Source organism: Mobula hypostoma, chromosome 26, assembly GCF_963921235.1.
Source record: "Mobula hypostoma chromosome 26, sMobHyp1.1, whole genome shotgun sequence".
Lineage (NCBI taxonomy): Eukaryota > Metazoa > Chordata > Chondrichthyes > Myliobatiformes > Myliobatidae > Mobula > Mobula hypostoma.
Window position 1 is genome coordinate 8,767,726 of NC_086122.1, and position 12,788 is coordinate 8,780,513.

The 12,788-nt window shown below is 41.1% G+C and overlaps 1 protein-coding gene across 5 annotated transcripts in view; it reads left to right on the forward strand.

Moving 5' to 3' along the window:
* The first annotated feature begins 444 nt into the window (after window positions 1-444).
* The window catches only part of thrap3a (thyroid hormone receptor associated protein 3a), a 120,654-nt gene continuing 108,310 nt past the window's right edge, over window positions 445-12,788 (forward strand). For 4 of the 5 annotated variants that reach the window (XM_063033822.1, XM_063033827.1, XM_063033825.1 and 1 more), the window contains exons 1-2: window positions 445-547; window positions 12,121-12,175. The gene's annotated coding sequence lies outside the window, so the exon portion shown is untranslated. Of the gene's footprint in view, window positions 548-12,117; window positions 12,176-12,788 lie in introns of all 5 variants that reach the window. The other variant, XM_063033824.1, reaches the window with a different exon arrangement.

Genomic DNA, 12,788 nt, shown 5'->3' on the forward strand with positions numbered 1-12,788 from the left:
GAACACCCAGGAAATTCAAACTGCTCCCCTTTCCATTAATGAGCCCTCAATGAGGACTGGTGCGTCTTCTCCCGGCTTCCCCTTTCTGAAGTCCACAATCGATACCTCGGTCTTACTGAGGTCGAGTGCCGTTCGGACACCACTCAGCCAAACTAACTGATCTATCTCGCTCCGACATAACTTGTCGTCACCATCTGTGATCTTGCCAACAGTGGCGTCACCAGTGAATTTATAGATGGTGTTTGACCTGTGCCTCGCCACACAGTCATGAGTAGAGTGTAGGGAGAGTGGCACGTATTCCTGCTGTGCCAGTGTTAATTCTCAGCGAAGTTCATACGGATCGGAAATAACAAGCCTAAATTCCTCGTTACATGTTATTTCCAGACGTGTCCGGCAGCCGCGCCGTGCTTTCTGGGAGTTGTAGTCTACCGCGGGGATTCTGGGGGCAGGCCGGCGGAGGCGCAGGCGCAGAGCGGCGCGGCGGATGGTTATGCGCGGCTGAAGCGTTGGTGCGACTCAGACACGCGGAGTGGCCGGACGTGGGCAGGTGAGTAACCTCGGCCTTGCTGAGCGCGGTGTGCCGATGTCTACGGGCCCACTACCTGACGGAGGCGCCGGGGGTGTCGAAGCGGGCGCTTCCTGGTTCCCGGGGGCGGGCTGAGGCCCGATGGTAGAGCAGCGAAGGCTGAGGGCCGCGATCCCTCTCCACCGCCCGCCTCCGGCGCGGGACGGTTGGCGAACGACGGCGGCTGATACCGAGGCCTACGTCGGCTTTTTCCCCCGTGAAGTAGAGGGATGGATGAGAAGTAGGGGGAGCTGTTGTAGTCGGTGCTCGGCCCGGCAGGGGGGAGAGAGAGAGAGAGGCACTGACAATGTTCGGGTGTCTGAGAGCGGCCTCGGCCTCCTGCCCAGGTTGGCCTGGAGGATCAGATTGCAGTGACTATAGGCCTACAAGCCTCTTCCTATCAGTCTCACCTAAAGCCCAGATCTCCCAGCGGGGTTTGTTCCTGCTCTTGTGTGAGTGGTGCTGTGTTTATCATGGACAAAAGTGGCACGTCCTGTAACCTGGTGAAAAATGCGCAAGCGTAGTTTTTACCTGGTGTGTGAATTATTAAGATCTATGCCCCTTACCAGTTAGAAGTCTGCCCAATTCAGCCACGATTAAATTGGAGATTTCACCATAGAAACTGATACTTTTTAGTTTTAGGATTTAAAGTACATGATTGAGAATTGGCACAAATTGAGGAGGTACAGGTCGTCCATAATGTAATGAAATGCAGGGTAAGGCTTTTAAAAGAGATACACTTGGCCTAAAGGCATTGTAGGCAAGATTGGAATTTATTGCCCATCACTAATTGCTCTGAGAAGATACTTGCCAGTGGCTGCATTGAACTGCTGTTCACCATGTACTGCTTCCAGATGAGGAATGCTAGATTTTTGACCTGGTGACAAATAGGGATGGTTTTGATTTTGGATGTGGGCAACAATATGCCTAATGCTTATATGTAGTAGTGGTTTTATTTGTCAGGTTCTTTTGAGGAGGTCTTAATGAGTTATTGCAGTGTATTTTTCTAGATGTATTGTGGTTGGGAATATTGGGTAAGATAGTGGCACAACAGTGAAGTTACAGGACTATGAGCATAGTGGCCCAGACTAGCAATTGAGAGACCTTGAATCAGATCTCACTGTTGGTATCTGTGAAATTGAAATTCAGATTAATAATCTGAAATTAAAACAAAGCAATGTTCAATTTTAGTGATAACTACAAAGCTATTGGCTTGTCATAAACCCCATTTACTAATGCCCTTTGGGGGCAGAATCTGTCACTATTATCCAGTCTTCCTAAATGTAACACAAGACTCTTGGCAATGTGGTTGCCTCTGATAATGCACTTTGAAATGGTCGAGCAAGCTGTTCTGCTCGAGGGATGAGGGATGGCCAATGAATCAACAGTGAAACCCATAACGCCAAGAAAATTGATAAATAAAGCAAAACATGAGCGCAGTTACTGTGTTTGGGTGTTAGGTGATCAGTGTTTAAGATGGTGAATGTAAATCAAGTTTGCTTTGTCTGATATGAATGCAGCTTTGACTATTATGGAAACCAATCAAATGAAAAGTGTCTCGTCACTCTGTTGATGTACATTAAAGATTGTTAAATAGGTTTTGGAAGCCAGCAGGGGAATTCTGTGTTGAATAATACCCTGCTTCTGCCTTTTTGATGTTGGCATGGGCTAGCTGATTCTGGTCAATTAATTTTTGGAGGGGTTTTGATGTGCTGGTGAATGCAAAGATAAAGGTGATTAGTTTATTGTTGAAAGTGTTATTGCCTGGCTGAATAGCCTTTTGGTATCAAATCAAATTCTAGTTTAGTTAAACACTCAGGACTCGCTGGAGGAACTCAGCAGGTCAGGCAGCATCCGTGGAAATGATCAGTCAGTCATTCAACCATACATGAATACAGCCTATGGAAACAGTGGTCCTCTGGCACAGTGGATGTAACATAATTTTGGTCTTATTTTTACAGTATTTTTATTGCAGATCCAGTTTTAGTTGCTGCTCCTTGGGGTTCATTTGTGTTGGGCTGGTTGGAGAAGAGAAACATCTTCACACTTCTTAGGCCGTTGAATTTTATTGTTTGCTCTCTTATTAGGATTTGAGAGAAGATTGGATATGGGAGATAGGATGTATTGACATAATCTGTAAAGGAGCGAGGTTAAAGGCACTCTGCCTTGTGGACGAGGGGTTCATGTACATGGGTCTGGCGGACACCTCTTTATGGGCTGGTTACTTGTATCTGCCTGTTATTATTTTTGTGTACTTTTAGTCGTGTAATCTTACTAAAGTTCATTCCTCCTCTTGAACGTTACCCTGTCAACAGATCACTGACTCCCTGGTTGTAAATAACGAACTGAATTGCCATTCTGGTAAATCTTTGTACCCAAGATGTACAGAATTGGACCGTTTAAAGTTATTTTTGAAGATTTTGAATAAGCATTTGTTTGGCATTCTATACTTACAGTTGCATTTGTATGTTATCCTTTGTATGATAACATGTTGTACAGTGTCTCACAAGAATGTACTTTGGCAAAATTGCCCAAGTCAGGAAGTTGAGAAGTGGTCAAAAACACGATGCAGGAGGTAAATCAGGATAGATAGGCATATACCTCTTTTGGTTAGTTTGAGGATAAACATTGGTAGAGCAAGACTTCAAATATGGCCTAAAAGTTATGTGTACTGGGTAGCAGGATCCCTGCTGTCTTGATTTCTTCTGACACTGCAAAGATATATTCAGTGCTGTCTTTGAAAATCTTGCAAGTTCACTGGAAGTACTATATATGTGAACTAATGTTCGTGTCCTCTTGATCAACATGCCCAGCATTGACATTTTAATTGCACTCTGGCCTTTGCTCGCCCACAGACTCTCAAGATCCTGGAACATGCTGCCCCTCTTTCTCTCCCCAGCTGTGCCCTGGGAAGAGAGAGGGACAGGTGTGTTCAAATCATCCTTGAAAGGTTTTCGACATTCCCATTAACTCTCAGGAATCCATGGTAGATTTAATTTGGCTAGGTACATTTGGGTAGGTGTTGAATTCATGTATTAGGAACACACACAAATTCTGCATTAATGTATAAAGGAGCCATGACTTCACAAACTATAACCCCCCCCCCCACTCTATTGGGCATCTTGGCCAATTACGGAGGAGTCTGTGGTTCTCACATGAGTCTCACTAGTTATCTTAGAACCCAAACAACCATCTTTGATCCTAAAGTACTGTCTACGATAATGTAACCTGGCAAGCTAGGCCATTGGGACAAGGTTAGTAAATATTGGTCTTGCTCGCAAAATACTGATTTATCTATTTAACAGGGAGTGTGTAGTTGAGGATTGGACTGTGGAGCTTTGGACATAAGGTAACTGAAGGTATGGTTGCCAAATGGTAGTCACTCCGTAAGGAAAGGAGACCGTTGAGGTAGTAGACAAGTTAAAGATCAGGATATGATTGGCATTGAGACGGTGATAATTCGATTGTTTCTTGTGTTAGTCATCAGTTTTCATCAGTCTGAGAGTTTCAGTAGCTGTTAAAATATATGGTGGATTGAATAATCTCTCACACATTCTCACTTGTACAGAAACTTATCAGGCTAATGAGATCTGATGAGAAAGTTATTTGATGCATCTACCAAGTCCACAGTTTTGAATAGGCTGTGACATGTATCAGTCAAAAACTAACTGAAGTTGTTGTTGAAAATTTGCATTTTCCTCAATCTTAAACCTATTATCTAGGATCTACACTTCCTGTTCAAACAGTAACTCTTCACTATTTATTTACTTCCAGTAATTTCAGGGTCAAAGATATCACTAATGCGACAGAAAAGATCTATTCTTGTTTTTCAATCTAGTCTTTGTATCGTAGTCAGTGAACTGCTTTTGTTCACCGGGTTCTACAGCATTAGCAGATATCATAAACTTGTTGATCTCTCTGCACGTAGACCTTATCCCAAGCCCAGTTCCACTGAAATATATGCCCTATGCTTTGCCACCTGGTAAGGCACAAGAGGCAGCTGTTACACGTCTCGGAGACTGTAGATCTACCTTGTTTTATTTGTCTCACATTTTCCTTTTAAGTTGGCAAAGTATGAGTTGTCTCAGCAAATGTCCTTCAAAATTGATAATGGTGAGTTGACTAATCTGGTGATGCAAAATAATGTCAGGAATCTAGCAGGCACACTCGTGTTGTTAGTACATGTGGGGAAAAGCTGCCCTCCCTTGCGGCTGCTGGTGGGTGAATACTTGTTCTATACTGTAAGTTTGCTTTTTTTTGGGGGTTGTATTTTTCCTTAAGACCACTCCAGCTTGCTTCCTTTCTTTTCCCCCTCATTCAGATATCCCCAAACAACTGATACAAGTTTTAAGGAGACAAACCTTGTGATTCTTGGCTTGTCCTCACCACTGAGTTGCCGTGAAATCAGAGGCACCAGATGTTGGTGCAGCTTTCATTTTAAATGGTTCTGCGAGTGCCCCAGTGTTAGAGCCACAGCTTACTGAGGCAGATCTGTTTGGTTGGGTTTGTTCCATGTTGTCTTGGCTACAATTGGTCTCAGTGTCTCTGGTTTATAAAGGAGACATTTATTTGAGTTTGTATTTGCGAGCATCACCCAGCTTGAAGCCTTTCTATTAGTTTGAAAGGTGGGTATTGAGGCCAATATTTATTGTTCACCCTGCTGTTAGTGAGTTTATTTCCTGAGTCATGGTGGTTTGGATTGTGAAAGTGCTACCACCATGCTATCAAGCTGAGTGTTTTAGAACAGTAAAAGAACATGTATATATGTTGTACAACTTGTTGGGGATCCTTCAGGGATATTGGGCTGGGATTTGATTTGCTTTGGCTGCTGTTAGCCAACGTTTTTCCATGCTTGGCAAAATTGAGCCTACAAGTAATGGAGGGCAATGGGTGCTGTGGAGTTGACTGGAGTGGCAGTTTGTGAAGAGGAGGGAGTGAAGTGAAATTAAGAGGTAGACCCCTTCACTATAGCAGAGCTGCTGTTACAGATTGTGTGTCTTGGCATAATCTGCTGCTGCTCTACAGTTCACGTGTGATTTATGCCGGGGTCCCCAACCTTTTGCGCACCACGTTTAACATTGACGATATTCTTGCGGACCGGCCGACGGGGGGGGGGGGTGGAGGGAGTGGTGTTCAAGTTCATCAGTGTGCGACAGGGAATGAGGAAAGGTGCAGCTGACTCGTATCGTTTCATATTGCCAAATCATATCGTTTCCGCGCGGCCTGGTAACACATGCCCGGTGCGGTGGGGACCACTGATTTATGCCATGCCATTGTGTGATTAATTCTAAATTTTTGAAAAGCGCAGTAGTCATGATTGAGTTGTAGCTGTAAATCAGGAAATTGAAACCTGAATTGCTGGCACTGGGCATGGTTCAGGCTGCATATGAACGTCATTGGATAGAGTCCAGGCTTTTTCCATAGTTAGGAAGGGGAGTTGTGTCGAGGGTACAGGATGGATATGAAATTTGAAGAGTCAGAGATGAAAAGTCTTTTTTGTTGTAGCTTTATAGGTAGGAAACAGGAATAAAGATGACCAGTTGCAAGTAAAAAGTTTGTGAGCTCTTTGCATTTACCTGGATTTCTGCATTTATTACTCATAAAATGTGGTTTAATCTTCATCTCAGTCGCAATAATAGATGAACACAATTGTACTTCTCATGTCTTTATTGAAAGCATTGTTTAATCATTCAGTCCAGGCTGGAAAAAGTATGTGAACCCTTGTATTTAGTAACAGGTAGAACCCCCCTTAGCAGCAATAACCTCCACCAAAGGTTTCCTGTCGCTGCTAATCAGACTTGCACAATGGTCAGGAATTTTAGACCATTTCTTCATAAAACCTGTTTCAGTTCATCAGTATTTTTGGGATACCTTGCATGAATAGCCTTCTTCAGATTATGCCACAGTATCTAAATTGGGTTAAATCAAAGTTGCTGGTGAACGCAGCAGGTTCACCAGCAACTTTGATGTATGTTGCTTGAATTTCCAGCATCTGCAGAATTCCTGTTGTTTAAATTGGGTTAAAGTCTGTTCTCTGACTTGGCCATTCCAAAACATGAATTTTCTTCTTTTTAAACCATTCTTTTGATTAACTCTTATGTTTTGAATCATTGTCTTGTTGCATCATCCAACTTCTATTAAGCTTCAGGTGATGGACTGCTATCCTGTCATTCTCCTGTAAAATATCTTGATACAAATGAATAAAATCTTCTCTGGTTTCCAGCTGGGTACAGGTATTAATTATAAACAACATTTCAATGATCAACTCTGCCATCTTCATCGGGGATGATACCTGGTCATGTCTAGCCAGTGGTATTTATAGCTCTGTAGTCCGGCCCTCCTGATTGGCTAGTCCTCATCCAATCAGCTTTCCGCTCTTCCACCTTGTTTACTGGAATTCAGTTGTTTTATTTATATTAAGTACTGTTCATTTTAGAATTTTAAACAAAAATATTGCTCTGCTTACTTTTTAATAACTTTTTTTTCCCTTTATACTTATCTGTTCTGGTTCATTCTTGGGCTGCTTGCTTATTCTGTTGGAAGTAATGCATTGCATTTGGAGGAGCTCAGTCAGCCTTGGGTTGCACTAATGCTCACTGGATAAGACAATTTTTTTTTACCAAATTCCCAAATTTAGCTTGCGTTTCTTTGCTTTCCTTTGACTTGTAATGTGATTGAACTTTAACTTACTGAACTTGTATTGCATTTTTCAACAGATTTAATTCCTATAGGCAGTTCCGTGAAGACTGTTCCCTCACTGTTTTCTTTAAATTTGTTATGCCCTGCCCACAAAGAGTGCAGTGATTACATTACTGGACTCATCCAGTTTCCATGGATTAGGAGTTCAAATCCCATTGTGTTGAAGCTACCCCCAGAGCTATTGTGCAAGTCAGGCCCATGATGGACCGCTCACACTTCCCTGTATGATGCAGCTCCAAGCACCCTCCTAATGCGTCACACTGAACTGGGCAAAGTGACCTGATTTTTCTGGCATCCCATCAGACACTGTATTCATTATCTTTATCACTTCTGCACTCTACCTTCTGCAATAGCTCACCAAGATTTTGTTGACAGCACTTTTGAAGTACACAGACTCTACACACAAGCAAAGGGTTGGTGAAGTGCCAGCTCCTTTCTATTCCTCTCCCAAGTTTCATGCTACCCTGACTTGGAAATACATCATTGTTCCTACTTTGTTACTGGTACCTTACCTGACAATGGTGTACAGATACCTTTTATTAAGGGATTGTAGTGATAAAAGATGTTCACTGCTGTAACTTCAAGATTAGTTTGAAGGTTCATAAATGCTCCATTGCTAAAGACTGTTACATTCGGCAAATGTATTTTAAAAAATGATTTATTCCCAGTGCTTTTTTTTGTCACTGTGTCTTAGTGATTCTGGCTTTCCCTAGCATTTTGAACCTTTTTTTTGGTTTTATTATAAAATTGAGCGTTATATCTATTTTCGTCATTCTTGCAGACAGTGTGTTCCAGATTATAATTGTAGTTTGTTTTAAAACAAAGCCTTTTATGTGCATTCTCCCTGCATCTTGTTCACATCACCTCTGTACAATCTGTACTTGAACTGCTTGTTAATGGGAACCGCCTCTCTCTATAATGGTCATTACTCTTCTTAATCATCTTAGTTCCAAGCATCCTCAGTTTCTCCAATATCACCATGTAGCTGAAATCTCCCATTCCCAGAACCATTGTGATGAATCTTTTCTATACCTCCTTGAGAATATTCACTTCCTTCCTGAAGTTTGAACAAAATGAGATGCAGGACTACAAATGTATTCTCATTTGGATTTTCTCTTTTGCAATGAGGATAACTTTCATAAGCAGCTTCTATTGTTTCTCCTCTCACAAATGTCCTACAAAGACCCCAAAGCAACACACGCATGATTTTCTCATGTTTGTATGCAAAGACCTCTCTGCTTCTCTGCAATATTTGTAGGTGTAATTTAGTCCATATTGACTATCCTTGTACTTTCTGCCAAAATGCATCTCTTTATACTTTGCCATGGAGAGTAGCCTTTCAGCCCACCATGTCAGTGTGTTCCATCAACCACTCACTTATATAATCCACAGTAATCGCATTTTATTGCCCCTAACTTCCCAGGTTCTCCACCATTTATCTAAACGCTATGGGTAACTTACAGTGGCCAATTAATCTGTCACCCTTTGGGATGTGAGAGGAAAGCCGAGCACCCAGGGGAACCTAATCACCACAGGGAAAATGGGCAAACTCCATGTACAGACAGCACCGCAGATCAGGGTAACACTTGGGTATTGGAGCCGTTTGACAGGAGCTGTGTAACATCGGTACCATGAGCTATGTTGCTGTGCAGGTGATGTTAGATAGAAATGGTATAGTGAGGATTTCAGTTATTTGTTGAACGTGTGCCTATTCTGTCAGACATATCCTCTTGCATTCCAGTGCTATGCAACTTGCTGTTTACCATACGTACAAATTTCGGAGATTTACTTACAAATGTTTGAAAATTTGCCCTATATATGTAACTATTTCATTAATGTGCCAAAACCAGTTCTTTCTATTGACCCTTGAGGAACTACACTCTCACTTGTGTGCAACAGAAACAATAGTTTATCATTTGTCTGCTTAAGCTTATTATCCATACTGAGTCTATTTCGTGTGTACTTCTGTTTTCATGTAGTTCCGTGTCAAACTACTCAAGTCCAATAGACAACATCCATTGTATTCTCTTAGCAATGGTTTTATAATGTCAAAATTAATATCTTGATCCATCCCTTTCTTTTAGCCAGCACATTGTTTGAGTCATTGACGTGTATTGCACAACCCTTCTTTTCTTTGTTCCCTCATTTTTTTCTATGCCTTAGATTTATAATCATTCCGTTAACTTTGGTTTCAGCTCCCTGCTTTACAACCCTGCAGAAATGCATTTTTCTCTTTCTGTGCTACATACGTTTAAAGTCTACCTGTTGCTCTTCTAATTTCATTTTATCTTGCCAGATCCTCTTTCATCACATTGAATTTATCTCTCCTCTGACTAAGCAGTTCTATATTAACTTGCTCTTTGGCCTTCTCCATTATTTATCTAAATATTATCAACACTTTTTTTTAAAGGAGTTCTCCCATTGACCTACTTGGGCCAGCTTCTTCCCAGAACCAGTCTAATGCCTCTTTCCTTGCTTGGCCAAAGGCTTTTAATGTTGATGAATTTGTATTTTTGATGTTTCTGCTCTTTTCACCAGAAATGTCTGAAGCAAACTTGGTTTTAACAGTGTACAGTGTTGTTGTCTGAGGCCAGTGTTAATCAGCCGTTTAACTGAGGTGACTCCAAGCTGAGATGTGAGAGAATTCTGCCAATCAAAGGCTGCAGAGAGAAGGAAAAAATATCACACAAGAAATTGGGTTAAAGCCAAGTGATTTTCTTTTTCTGACATATTTTGCAATATTGGCTTGCACTGATACTGTCAGGTGTACAGATGCAGCTCTTAGTGTTTCCTATAATTCATACTTACATTTTTTTGGTGTATTGTGGGCTTCTGTGCAGACACGGCCTGGCCCTTAGTACAAGGTCAGAGTAGATGGGGACAAATCCCAAAGTCCATGAGGAAGGTTTGGTCTTCTTCCTCTCCCTCCCTTTCTTCATGGCTGATCAGAAAATTCAGCTGCCTGAGCCAGCTCTTTATTGGACAATGGAGTGGGTTGATGGGTTTGTGCCACTGGCTCTTCTCTGTTCTTCCCACCTCAATTACAATGGTTTCAAAACCTTGGCATGATGCACCATGATTCTCCTTGTGACAATCTACTCATAGTGCTGTCAGTGTCCATAAGACTATAACCCAGTTAGCAAATAACCATCCTCAAAGCTGGGGAGAAAAATTTGGTGAGTAGGTGGTATTGGGGTATAGGTAACATTTGTACCGAGAGAAGTTTGGAATTTTTGGTAATATACCTTTAAGATTCACAGCTTGCACTATGAGACTGGCTTAGATGGAGATCTTGCTCCTTTATGGGAGTGCAGTTGATAGGCTTTCATTGCAGGGAGGAAAGTGAGAGTATTGGGCGACAGCTTTTCACCTAGTGCCTGACCAACTCTTGGGCTTCTTCCACAGTCACTGGGATTTCAGTGAAACTTAATAGGTGTGAAATTTCAATGTACTCATTCGAAATGTGAAACACCCAGCATTGCAATTTTAGATTATATCCTTCTAAACTTAGTCTTGTGTCTGGAGAGAGTTCTAATAAACGATGTTATACGTGGCTGAAGAACTTGTGGAACTGGAATGTTGCTCAGTGCTGACAGCTTCTGAACAGATAACAAATTGAGTATTGCATGCAATGTGTGTTCATTTAATTGCAAATTTTATTTGGATATGTACAGGTCTCAATTAAGTGGGGATCGTATTCTGTGAAATAATTGTACATAACAGTTGCTTTAATGTTTTGGAGCTTCTTATCGTGCAAATGTCATTCCCTTATTTCTTAGTGAGCTAAAGTAAAGCTTTACTTTTTGAGGTAGTGCTATTCATATATGGGTAAATATGGTCTCCAGTTGTTGTCTGACAACACCTAAGTGGCCATGGATAAATGATCAGCTGATTTTGCTGCATATTTTCATCATACTGTGAGGGTCACAGTCGTGTACTGGTTCGTGCACTCATTTACAGCATCCAGCTGTAAGATTAGGGTTCAATTTCTGCTATTGTAAGGAGTTAGTGCGTTTTCCCCATGACTGCATGGGTTTAGTGAGTTGTAGGCATGTTATGTTTGTACTACAAGCATGGCAACACTTGCACTATTCTTGTTGATTTGAATTGATGCAAATGACACATTTCACTATGTTTCAATGTACGTGATATTTATTCATCATTTATTTTGTATTTCTACATTTAAAATCCCTTCTCCACAGCCTACTTCCATTTTTAGTAGATTACTGCCTGCCGTTACATTATAGTAAAATCAATGGAAACAATAGAAAGTTAGTAGAGCGAAGTGGTCTGTACAGCTTGGTGATCAGACCTCTTCCTGATTGCACTTTGGCCTATTAACCACAAGCACTGTACCAAACAAAACATATAGGTCAAAGCATGTAGGTGCTTTCATGACCTTTGCACATTCAAAAGTGCTTGGTCTAATAAAGTATTCCTGAAGTTTATGACATTATTATAACAAAGCAAATGCAACAGCCATTTTGCCCACAGTAATTCCAGAACAGAGCAGTGAAAGTGGTCAGAAACCATCTTGGATACTGTTTCAGGGTAAATATTCTATAGAATTTTCTATGATAACCTGTTCTTAATTAACTTCATAAATATACCAGAACAAGTAGGTGAGGCTGTGGTTTTACATTAATGGAAACTTAACTGGAAGTGTAGAAATTCCTCATTACCATATGGAAATGCCAGCTCAAAGAATTTACAACTTCCTGATTGAAATGAATGTTGCTGACTGAGTTAATCTTACAGACTGTGACTGTCTGCTTCAGAATAGCCTTCTTTTGGTGATTTACCAATTGTTAATTCTACCCTTTTACACACTGATTAAGCTTGTGTTCTTCCAGCAGGTTTCTGTGCTGTATCGGGTTTGTGGTCCAGTCTGTGGCAACTGCATGATAACAGGTATGTGGCTGTCGAGCACAATCACATGGAAAAGTAAAAGAAGCAGCAAATGTGAAAATGCTGAATGGCCCAACAGTTCATTCAAGATCTCATGACAGTGGAGGAGGCAGTCCTTAATAATATAATAATGTAAATCCTCCCATTATTAGAAAATCCAAGTAATGTTGTAGATATATTCATCAGAAATTGTTTGCTTGGATTATGTTATTTGGTGAAAGACCTTGTGCTGTGTTTTGAAGTTGATCTCTTTGAAGGTTTATGTAGGTCACACCCTCTCACTCTTTACTCTTCAATATTTTGATTAAATAGGAATAGATGTGATTGATGAGAATCCCATCACTTCTCTCATGTATCTTATTGTATACCTTGATATTGCTGTTTCTGATGTGTTTGTTATACATTGTTAACATTAAGTGACATGATTTGATTGGGTGGATGATTTGCTTAAGTAGTTTTACTACCTGTAAGCTCTAACTTTGAAGTGGGGGGCTGGTGAACATAAAATAGAATTGACAGCTCAACGTTATCTGGAGAGTGGTGACTTTGGCTTGGAGCTTGAAAGAAATATTAATTTCTAACTTCCAGATAACTTTCCATTAATGTAAAACCACAG